The sequence below is a fragment of the Mustela erminea genome, chromosome 4 (assembly GCF_009829155.1).
Source record: "Mustela erminea isolate mMusErm1 chromosome 4, mMusErm1.Pri, whole genome shotgun sequence".
Classification (NCBI taxonomy): Eukaryota; Metazoa; Chordata; class Mammalia; order Carnivora; family Mustelidae; genus Mustela; species Mustela erminea.
In genome coordinates this window covers 48,510,735-48,523,023 of record NC_045617.1, presented here as the reverse complement: position 1 = coordinate 48,523,023, position 12,289 = coordinate 48,510,735, and the positions used below count along the sequence as shown (strand labels likewise).

Here is a 12,289-nt window from a genome sequence, read left to right as displayed (position 1 = left end):
GTTGGAGGGGATGTGGAGAAAGGGGAACCCTCTTCCACTGTTGGTGGGAATGTAAGTTGGTACAGCCTCTTTGGAGAACAGTGTGGAAATTCCTCAAGAAATTAAAAATAGAACTTCCCTATGACCCTGCAATTGCACTCCTGGGTATTTACCCCAAAGATACAGATGTCGTGAAAAGAAGGGCCATCTGTACCCCAATGTTTATAGCAACAATGGCCATGGTCGCCAAACTATGGAAAGAACCCAGATGCCCTTCAACGGGTGAATGGATAAGGAAGATGTGGTCCATATACACTATGGAGTATTATGCCTCCATCAGAAAGGACGAATACCCAACTTTTGTAGCAACATGGACAGGACTGGAAGAGATTATGCTGAGTGAAATAAGTCAAGCAGAGAGAGTCAATTATCATATGGTTTCACTTACTTATGGAGCATAACAAATAGCATGGAGGACATGGGGAGTTAGAGAGGAAAAGGGAGTTGGGGTAAATTGGAAGGGGAGGTGAATCACGAGAGACTGTGGACTCTGAAAAACAATCTGAGGGGTTTGAAGTGGCGGCGGGGTGGGAGGTTGGGCTACCAGGTGGTGGGTATTATAGAGGGCACAGATTGCATGGACACTGGGTGTGGTGAAAAAATAATGAATACTATTATGCTGAAAATAAATTAATTAATTTTAAAAAGGCCTTAGCCAAGGTAGCACAAATTGTAAAGTTTTTAAAAAGTGCATTGCAATAAAAAGGTACAAATTTGTTTTTTTTAAATTTTTTAATTTTTTCAGCATAACAGTATTCATTATTTTTGCACCACACCCAGTGCTCCATGTAATCCATGCCCTCTCCAATACCCACCACCTGGATCCCCCAACCTCCCACCGCTGCCCCATCAAAACCCTCAGATTGTTTTTCAGAGTCCATAGTCTTTCATGGTTCACCACCCCCTTCCAATTTCCCTCAAATCCCTTCTCCTCTCCATCTCCCCTTGTCCTCCATGCTATTTGTTATGCCTAGAATTCTCAAATTTCAGGTAGATAATAAACTGTGTACATCAGAATAATATATATTTCTTTAATTTGATGAAAGCATAGTAAACACTTGAATGAATATGTAGAACGCACCTATAAAGGTACATGGTTCAGCAGGGAAGTCCATTTCTCTCTTTCCCTCTGCGCCCTACCCCCATGTGTGTGCATGTACTCTCTCTCTCTCATTCTCAAATAAAAAAGAACATATTAGCTATGTGGTATATTTTCCTTTGCACCAGTTTGCTCTCACTTTAATTTTGTAAATTGCTTCAGTGCAGGGGCATATTAACAAGATGTTTGTCCACGGGACCTGTGTTGTAGCCTTCTTGCCCTGCCCCTGTGCGAATTAGGGGCAGAGTTTCCTTTCAGCACTAGGATGAGTTTCATAGTATACACAATACCTCTGAAACTAAGGCTTCTTGTACCACCTGAGTTTCAGTTGCCTTTCTACATCTACAGGATCTACTGCTGCCTTTCTTAGCTCATTTCCCTGAGCTTGCTACCTTATGTACTCAGTGACAGTTGAAAGGTCATCCATGTTTATCTGGACTCTAATTCTTCTGTTCTTGACAAGCTCTGTCTGTTTGCTCACATGTCCTAGATGTAGCTGAGGAATGCTGTAGACTGAAGTGCCATTTCCAGATGGTCTGTTTTCACTAAATCAGTCAAAATAATAAGAAATTTCCTAGTCTCCAAGATACTTTTGATTATAAAATATATCTTCAGTGGGAGGTGGGGGATAGGGAGAGGGTGGTTGTGTTATGGACATCAGAGAGAGTATGTGCTATGGTGAGTGCTGTGAAATGTATAAGCCTGATGAGTCACAGACCTGTACCCCTGGGGCTAATAATACAGTATATGTTAATAAAAAATATATATATATCTTCAATGTAGGAACTTTATGTTAAATATAGTCAACAATGTTATTATAACTATACATTTATTTATTTATTATTTCTTATTATTTACTTTTTTTCAGAAGGCCTCTTTGCTAGTGCCGTAGTTGATGCCTTCTTTCATAATCCATGCCAGATACATGATTTCTGAGGATTAACAAATTATTTGGGAGATATAAAAGTATACTCTTAGCTTAATGTAAGAAGAATTGACTTGTGGCAGACTAGTACTTTGAGACATTTTAGAATATGTAAGGTGTTTTTGCAACAATCATTCCCTCAATTCAGAGTAGAGACGTGAATTTTTCCTTTGATGGGAGAGTCATCTGGAATCTAAATCTGCCAGACTGTTGAAATCTGAGATTAAATATGGTGATGGAAGCTTTCAAAGTAATATTAAAATGAGGCAATCTGGGGCATCTGGGTAGCTCAGTTGGTTAAGCGCCTGCCTTTGGCTCAGGTCACGATCTCAGGGTCCTGGGATCGAGCCCCGCATTGGGCTTCCTGCTCAGCAAGGAGTCTGCTTCTCCCTCTGCCTCTGTGATCCTTCTCTCTCTGTGATAGCTTATGTTCTGTATCAAATAAATAAATAAAATCTTAAAAAAATATATGAGGCAGTCTGATAGGTTAGCTTGATCCCCTCTCTAGTGTAGTCAAACACTCCAATTTACCGGGGACTAAGCTTTCAGTGCTGAAATTGACAAAGTCCCAAACAAGTGGGAGAGTTGGTTATGCAACCTATCCCTATACTGCTTTTTGTCTTTAGACGGAGGCTAAGGGGTCAGGGAAGGGTGAAAAAGCTGAGGTAATGACAATGAGGGTTTTTGCTACCAAAGTAATTTAGAGAAGAACAGGTAGAAATATAATTGGGTTCCACCCCCCCTTTTTTTGCAGGGGAATTAGAGAGTATAGATGTAAATCACACTCTATTTTGCCAAAATTTCTAATATATGAAAGTCCAGCAGTTGAGCGTCACTCCATGAGGTCTTGGGGAGATATCAAGAATGACCCATTGAAAGGGCAGTGGAAGAGAAAGAAAACAAGCATCCTGCCTTGTATATAGATTAGAAATGTTGGAATGTTTTGTTCTTACAGGCTGATGTGGTAGAACACCAAGTATCTTAGGGGTATATTAGCCAGGGTTCTCCAGAGACACAGAACCAATAGGAGATTACATGCTTGGAGAGATTTACTTTAAGGAAGTAGCTCATGTGGCTGTGGGGGCTGATAAGTCTAAAATCTATAATGCAGTTCAGTAGGCTCATAATTCAGGTAAGGATTGATATTGTAGGCTTAGCCCAAAACCAGCAGGCTCAAAACCCAGGCAAAGTATCCACATTGTAGTCTGAAGGCAGAATTGCTGCTGCTTCTGGAAACCTTGGTCTTTGCTTTTAGGGCCTTCTTGGGATTGGATAAGGCCCACCCACATTATCAAAGATAACATGCTTTACTGAAATTCTGATTTAAATGTTAACCCATTTAAAAAATACTTTCACAGCAACATCTCCCCGACTGGCGTTTGACTAAACAACTCTGCACTTTAGCCTAGTCTAGTTGAGATGTAAAATTAGTCATCACAGGGAGAAATTCATCGACTCAGTGAAGGGAAAATTCACCCTTTGTGAGGGCTGAGCTATGCACTCTCAGCTAGTTCTCCCTAATGGAGAGTACACTTGGGCTTCAGGAAATTACTCATTCCAAAAAGCAATTCAGAGGCCTAATGGACACCCACACAGTCCCTAGTGTGCCCCTGATTGAGCCAGCATTAGCTATTACTCCCACTGAGAAAACAGATGACAGAAGTTTCAGGAGCTAGACTTGTAGTAGATCTGAGCAAGGAGAACCACAATAACCTGTGATCTCCTTACAATGAACACATGCTCAATTTTTGAAGAGGTTCTTCCTCATCCCTCCCTCTCCTTGAGAATGAGCAGCAGGGCCAGGAATGGAGGAGGGAGAGAAAGATTACAAGGCGGTTGAGATAATAACCCTCAGCCAGCTTTTCAAACCATTGGCTGGAAGTGAATTTACTTGAAAGAATCTAGGTATTATTGATTATTTATTATAACATTTTTGCTACCAACAAAAATGGGGTCCCGAGAGTTAATTTCAGATACAGAGAATCTTAAAAGCAACAAATCTCTATATTTCTGAGTTTATCTGATTTTCAATCATTATAACTGAAATAATCACACTTGGTACACTGAACACTTATTGCTGGACGTTAAACAGTTTATCTTGAAATTCATCCAGAAGTCTTCTTACCAACCTCTTCTGACTTTGGAAAGTATTCTGCCAACTGCTTTTCAAACCTGGATGCATATCAGAATCACCAGGGGGTATTTTTTTAAAAACTTCAAATGCTCTCCCACCTCCCAGCCTCTTCCACAAATCTCCCATCCAAGTACTAACCAGGCCCGACCCTGCTTAGCTTCCGAGATCAGACGAGATCGGGCGCGTTCAGGGTGGTATGGCCGTAGACCACAAATCTGATTTAATTGATCAAAGGCAGAATCTGGAGCGCTGGTACTTAAAAAAATAAGGCCAAGTGATTCTAGTAGGTGGGAAAGCTTAAGACCACTGATAAAAATGTGGGAAGGGGAGGTGAACCATGAGAGACTATGGACTCTGAAAAACAATCTGAGGGTTTTGAAGGGACGGGGGGTGGGAGGTTGGGGTATCAGGTGGTGGGTATTATAGAGGGCACGGATTGCATGGAGCACGGGGTGTGGTGCAAAAATAATGAATACTGTTATGCTGGAAATAAAAAAAAAATGTGGTGATTTCTACAGCTTTTCATTGCATTGGCTAGTAAGTGGCAGACATCTTGTTATTTCAGTTAAAGGCTGAATATCTGTTATACTACAGTTAGGGGATCTGAATTTAAATTAAAATTCAACAATGTAAGGTACAATTAATATAAGTAACTCAAGTGTGATGTAAGTTGAACATATAACTTTAAAAAATATATTTGTGTCTCCTTTGGAGAAGTGTCTGTTCACATCTTCTGTCCATTTTTTGACATATTATCTGTTTTTTGAGTGTTCAGTTCGATCTTTATCAATCTTGGATGTCAGCCCTTTCTCTGTAGTGTCATTTGCAAATATCTTCTACCATTCCATGGGTTGCCTCTTTGTTTTGTTGACCATTACCTTTGCTGTGCAGAAGCTGTTGAGCTTGATGAAGTCCCAAAAGTTCATTTTTGCTTTTGTTTCCCTTGCCTTTGGAGACATGTCTTGAGAGAAGTTGCTGTGGCTGATGTCGAAGAGGTTATTGCCTATGTTCTCCCCTAGGATTTTGATAGATTCCTGCTTCATGATTTTCCCAACACCATTTATTGAAGAGACTGTCTTTTTTCCACTGGATTTTTTTTCCTGCTTTGTCCAAGATTATTTGACCATAGAGTTTCGATTCCATATCTGGACTCTCTACCCTTGCTTGTCCTAACAGTGGCTTATTGCTGCCATGGGAAAATATTTTATCCTTTGGAGGGATAAAATATATCAGAAACTCTTTCAGAGGCCTTCACTGAACTGAATTCCACTGGTCTATGTGTCTGTTTTTGTGCCAGCACCATGCTGTCCTGGTGGCCACAGCTTTGTAGTAAAGCTTGAAATCAGGCAATGTGATGCCCCAGCTTTGTTTTTCTTTGTCAACATTTCCTTAGCAATTCAGGGTCTTTTCTGGCTCCATAGAAATTTTAGGATTGTTTGTTCCAGCACTTTGAAAAATGTTAGTGGAATTTTGATGGAGATGGCATTGAAAATATAGATTGCTCCGGGTAGTACAGACATTTTAACAATGTTTATTCTTCTGATCCATGAGCATGGAATAGTTTCCCATCTTTTTGTGTCTTCTCTCCACCTCCATTTCTCCCAATTCACTTTTCCTTTCCTTCTCCTAATGCTCTCAATGGTATTCCTTATGCTCCACAAGTAAGTGAAACCATATGATAATTTATTTTCTCTGCTTGACTTATTTCACTCAGCATAATCTCCTCTAGGCCCATTCATGTTGATGCAAAAGCTGGTATTCATCCTTTCTGATAGAGGCGTAATATTCCTTTATATATATGGACCATATCTTCTTTATCTATTTGTCTGTTGAAGGGCATCTTGCCTCTTCCATAGTTTGGTGATTGTGACCATTGCTGCTATGAACACTGGGGTACATATGGCCCTTAAAATATTTATTTATTTATTTGAGAGAGAGTGAGCATAAGAAGGGGGAGAGTCAGAGGGAGAAGCAGACTCCTTGCCAAACAGGGAGACCGATGCAGAGTTCTATCCCGGAACTCTGGGATCATGACCCGAGCTGAAGGCAGATGCTTAACTGACTGAGCTACCCAGGTGCCTCTGAAAAGATAACCTTTAATGTTCTTGTTTTAAAATCATATCTCAAACTTTCTTATTGACACATTTGTAGAATGCTTTATCTTCTGACTTATAAATATGTAATATTTATAATGTATAGGTATTGTCTCTGAAATATAAGCAAAAGAAGAAAAATTCCATAATGTGTTAAGAAACTTCAAAATCCAGTTGCAAACTCAGAACTGACTCCTAACTTGTTTCCTTCCTTTTTTTCTCTTTCCTTTTCTTTTCAATATGATATTATAAATGACCCATTATATGAACTGCTACTCATACAAATACTTCAGGTTATAGAATTCTTCAGTTCAGAAATAAGTTATGAATTGGGGCATATCTTAACTTAAATCTATTTTGAATGTTTTCTATTACAATACTCATATTAAATGCAGAAATAAAAGTCAGTCCTAGAGTGTATTTTCTAGGTATGGTTGGGCCAAGCATCCTGATACAGGAAGAGTGAAAAATACATTATCTTCGAGACAGGAGCCAATTCTTGATCTGAGTCACTTTTGATGTGGTTGACAGTATATAAAGTGTTCATAGTTTTATTTTTAAGTATTTACCTCTGACCTTTGAGGATTTGATGGGATCAGAAGCAGAAATACAGATGTCTCAGATGAAAGTCATTTGGAAAGATATTCTGCCTAGCTCTTCAAATTCAAGATGTTTGGACTTTATATAAGCTAAAGAGAAGCATTTTAATGGAATCAATTCAACTCTAAATGCCATGGCATAGATGTCTCATCCAACTGAAAAAAGAGTATATCTATTTTTTTAATTTGAAGTGCAAAATACAAAGAGAAAATCCAGAAATCATGAGGCTACAGCTTGGTGAATTATCAGAAAATGAAAATGTATGCATTATTAGCACAGAAATTAAGAAATAAAACATATCTGTACCCCATTGTATCCCTCCTAGTCCTAATTCCCCAAGGAGAACCACTGTTAAAACGTCTAGCCCCATAGACTAGTTTTACTTGTTTTTCTGAATGCTTATTAAAGGAATTGTATATAACATATTCTTTTGTGCTTGGCTTTAAAAATTAGTGTCAATGTTTTCATATCGATTCTTTGCTTTTAAATATATACTATGTAAGGTAGTATAGTGAACAAAAGTGTTTAAATTGGACAAGCTGGAACACAGATCTGGAGTTCTGTCATTTGCTAACTAACAGATATTTAACCTGTTCAAGCCTCAGTTTCTTCACCTGTACAATGGAAGTGGTAATGCTACCCTAAATGACAGCTGAGAGGATTAAATGAGATGCTATGTGTAAAGTACCTGGAAAATCATAGAAACTTAATAATTGCTAGTCACCTCAGTCCACATTCCTTCACCCTCCCACCTTTTCTCTTGAAATGTACTGGTGGGGATATTCCAGTTACAAGCTAAAAAGATTTTGTCATGGAGGATCCAAAGAACACAAATTTTTTTGCTAGAGTTTTTAAGGAACAACAGTTTTTTTTTTTTTTCCTTCCTTTAAATTCTGGCAAATTAAATACATTGCAGTTCTATGATGTAACGCTGGAAAGACTTCATGTTTTAGCAAATGCCAAAGAAAACGTCAGGTGACCTTATGAGCCATGCTAATTGTAGGAAGTTATAAAGTAAGGAGACTGAATATAAAGCTCCACCTCCCAGAGGTGATTTCGTTCCTCTTTCCTTCTCAACGGACTAATGAGGGATTCTCAAACATTATTTTAGTCTTAAATTTAGTGAAATAAGTGTTTCTCTTTGAGACACCAGTGTTTTCAAAATAGTGTATAATTATATGTAATGTGAACAGCTATATTTATTATTGTAGTCACACTAAAAATTAGTGCTTGAAAATGATCAAATGAGATAAACTTATCTAATTCAAAATATCAATGAATTTATATTTTGAAAAATATTTCTTTTTTAAAAAAACTTTAGAGAAAATGTTTTTTTAAAAAACATTGAGTTTAGTTATAGCTTAATTATAAGTAATTTTCAAAAAAAGTCTAAAAGTTGCTTCCTTTTAGAAATGAAAATGATAAATATAATGTAATTTAGTTGCTAGTAATATTATTTAATTATCCCCTTACAAGGAGGGCATCTTAGTATTTTTGCTGTTTTAATTTAAGATAAGTATACTTAGAGGTACTTTTGTTTTCCTCACAAAGTAGGAGGTATATCAGTTGGTGTTCTTCCTTACTTCTTATTGTTATTGCAAGTCTCAAAAGATAATGTATGTTAAAGCTCTTTCCTATACAACATAAGATGAAAATATTTAGAAATATTTAGATTTTTCTTTATATGTGGGCATAATTTCCTAGTATTTTAGATATATTTATATATCTAGATATATTTATATAATAGATATATATTAGTATATTAGATATATTTAGAATATCTGCCCATGCCAATCAATATCCCCAAGTTTTATCCTTTATTCATAAAATGTTAGTATGGTGTAAGTCTTTTCAATGACTTGTCCTATCTGTCCAGTCTAACTCTTCATATCTCTAATCTAAACCACTGGCTTAGAAAATCGAAGTTAAACAAAAGAAAAGGGACCCTGTAGAAGCCTGATGGCTCAGAATCTGAGCAGGAGACTGTGGCTGTTTCCCTTCTCTATCCCCGAAACAACCAGTCATTTCATTGAAAAACATGTCTCAGAAGAACATATGTTATTCCTCTCACACATAGATGGCGCTACTGACTCACCATCACAGAGACCTTCACTCAGTTTCACTCTTAGCTTTGGATGAACGTCAATCCATCTATGTCTGGTCCCCAGATAGTTTCTATTTCTGGAGAGTTAACTGGGGCTGGGGGGTGATGGTGGTGCTGAGGTCCTTAACAAGGAGCTGTTATATTGTGTGTAACCAACCGTGTTAATATTTAGAAACAGCAATGTATTAGTTAACTGAACTTTTCATGTTTTGAACACAAAGAAGCCTGATTTGGACCCTTTTGCTTTAGTGAATTGTTTGTGAGATGCTGAGTACTTTACTGCATCTTCTTTGCATCTGTTTTGCAATGGGAGGGAAGGAACCCACATATATCCATCATTTAGTACATACCAGTCACTGGGACTATCTATAAATATTTATTTAATCCCCTTATCCCAATTGGGAGTGGTTTATTATCTCTATTATCCTGATTTCACACATAAAGATGAAGGTCAGGGATACTGTATGGCCTGAGATCTCCTAACAAATGAGTAACCATGATATTGTGGTTCAAGCCCAATTACATGACTTAAGATCTGACTTCAAATGTTCTTTCTATTTAAACCTATTCTGGGAATAATAATACTAATCTTATAAAATAAGCTTAATACAGACCTTGTCCTAACATTGGATTATTGCTGCCATGGGGAAAGGTAAATAATAGCCCTTTGGAAGAATAAAATATATCAGAAGCTCTTTTAAAGGCCTTCACTGAACTGAGTCATCAGATTAGCCAATGTTTTATTTTCTTCTTTATAAAATATACTTACTGACTTGCATGAGTGAAGATTTAGAAATATATAAAATATAACCCCCATTGCTTTGTATCTAGTGCAAACTTACCACCTAGAAATGTGATTTTTAAAATTTATGAATAGACATTCACAACTTTATTAAGGATTCTGAGAAGTTGGACATTTCTAAGTTCATGAGAATCACACACACACACACATATATATAGACACTTATATGAAGATATATGTAATACACATATATAACTTTCATTTTGGGTTGAGAGAAGGAGTGTATTAAAATTAGCTACTGTTAATGATTCATTAAGATATTTTATTTAAAATTTATGATGACTGCTTCTAAAGATTATCAGGACCACTGTCTTTAGAGATAAAAGGGATAAAAGATTTGCTGCCCATTATTTTGAAATTTGCCTAACTAGGTTCTCTCTCATATACCCTCTAACATGATTATATCGGATATACTTATTTCTCATTTCTAAGACCAGTTTAGTGGGATTTCATGAAACATAATGCTTTTCCTTCTATTTTTTTTTTAATAAGAAAGGTGCATTTGATTGTATTCTGTAATTGATTATACTGTTCCTAAGTCTCTATCATTTTGGTTAGATTATAAGGTCACCTCTTTGCATTTAAACTACTTGTTATAACCATTTAATAAAGAAATCCCAGGACAGAATCTATAGTGATCCTTAGGGCAAGTTGTCCAACAGAATCACCAACACGGCCAGTGATTCTAGGCACAGAGACATGAAAAATTCAGGGCTAAGGAAAATTTAAAAGGGAGATATCCTTTTAAAGAGGTAAACAACAGACAGGGAATGATCACCATGAGTCAAAAGTTCAAAGTGACTCAAAGAACTTTGATGTTCATTTAAGCAGGTATAAGGTTGGTATTTGGTAGAAGGCTGTGGACCAAGACTTTGCGATCTTGACAACTAGAAATGTAAAGATAGATAAAACGTAAGGTATCATAGAGAGAGAGGGTGATGCAGGAATGGAATGCCCAACTGTTTGGGGTAACAGGATCTTAGGAAACTTGATAATTGGGTAGAATATTGAAAAATAAACTCAGAGCTTAGATAACATAGTAGGGCTTTTGTTTGTTTGCTTGTTTGTTTGTTTAACCTGGAAAAGAAAATTTCCACATACAATCTATTTTATATTATCCTTCTCTGCTGGAGATCCCCTTCTACTGATATACTGGCTCTTACTAATTTTACTTTTACAAGCACTTTTCATCTATATTTATTTTTCTCTTTCGTCTATTTTAGCACTTTCTCCCTCTTTCTTGGAATATTCTTAACAGCATTCTGAGATTCAAATATATCCAAGATCTTTCTGTATAACCAAAAAAGCTCAAAATTTTCTTCATCACAATCTGTTTACAGATTCTACCACATTTCAATGTTTGCCTCAGTAGGATAAACAAGCAGCAGAAACAACAAAAAACCAACTTCTCAAGAGTCCTTTATATTTCTAGTCATCAGTTCTCAACTTGTCATTCACTCCCCAGTGGTCTGATTTCCACCTCCATTCCTCTCTAAAATTGTTATTTCATGGATACCAATGATTCCGATGTTATCAAATCCAAAGGATACTTCTCTGTCTTCATTTTCCTGTACTCAGCAGTGTTCAACATGGATGACCATGCACTCTGTACCGAAACTAATTTTTTCATTGGCTTCCAGCCTACCATATTCCCTTGACTATCCATGCAGGGAATAATTTGACTTTGGAATAGTGGAAGAGATTTCTGGATATTCTTTTAAGACCATTCTGGAACTTCTGGGAATTGACTCGTTTCTATGGGACCTGTGACCCTTGCCTTTGAGCAATTTTATAACTGGGAATTACAGATAGCTGAAAGCAATGGAAATAATTCTTTTCTATAGACATGAAAACCCTAACCCTAACCCTAACCCTAACCCAGCGTATCAGTAGAAGGGCATCTCTGGCAGAGAAGGATAATATAAAATAGATTGTACGTGGAAATTTTCTTTCCCAGGTTAAACAAACAAACAAGTTTGTGTTTCTTGCTGCTTCTATTCTTGCTCTTCTATATTCTAGTTACTACTACCGGAGCAAGCAGACTGATTATTTTATTTTATAGTATGTATGTATGTATGTATGTATGTATGTATCTTTCTATCTGAGAGAGAGAGAGAGAGACAGAATGCAAGTGGGGAGGGGCAGAGAGAGAGAGAGAGTCTGACATGGGACTCCATCTCATGACCCTGAGATCATGATCCGAATCTTCAAAACCCGGAGTCAGATGCTTGACTGACTAAGCCACCCAGGCACCCTAGACTGGTCTTTTTAAACACAGATCAGATTACTTCACTTTAATACCTAGGACCTTTGATACCTCCCAGTTTCATTTGGAATAAAATTCAAATTCCTTATATGAGGAATCCTACCTTGATCTCTCTGCTATAGAAGATAAAATTAGCTTATAATATAATTTTTAGTCATTATTATACTCCAATGATGGGTATCATACCTGGCCCACAGTAGGTGCTCAGTAAATATTTTTAAATAAAT

General features: G+C 37.0%; 1 pseudogene; it reads right to left on the bottom strand.

Annotated features, from left to right (window-relative positions):
* Positions 1-4,285: 4,285 nt before the first annotated feature.
* On the bottom strand, positions 4,286-4,405 carry LOC116589641 (annotated as a pseudogene).
* Between the last annotated feature and the right edge of the window lie 7,884 nt (positions 4,406-12,289).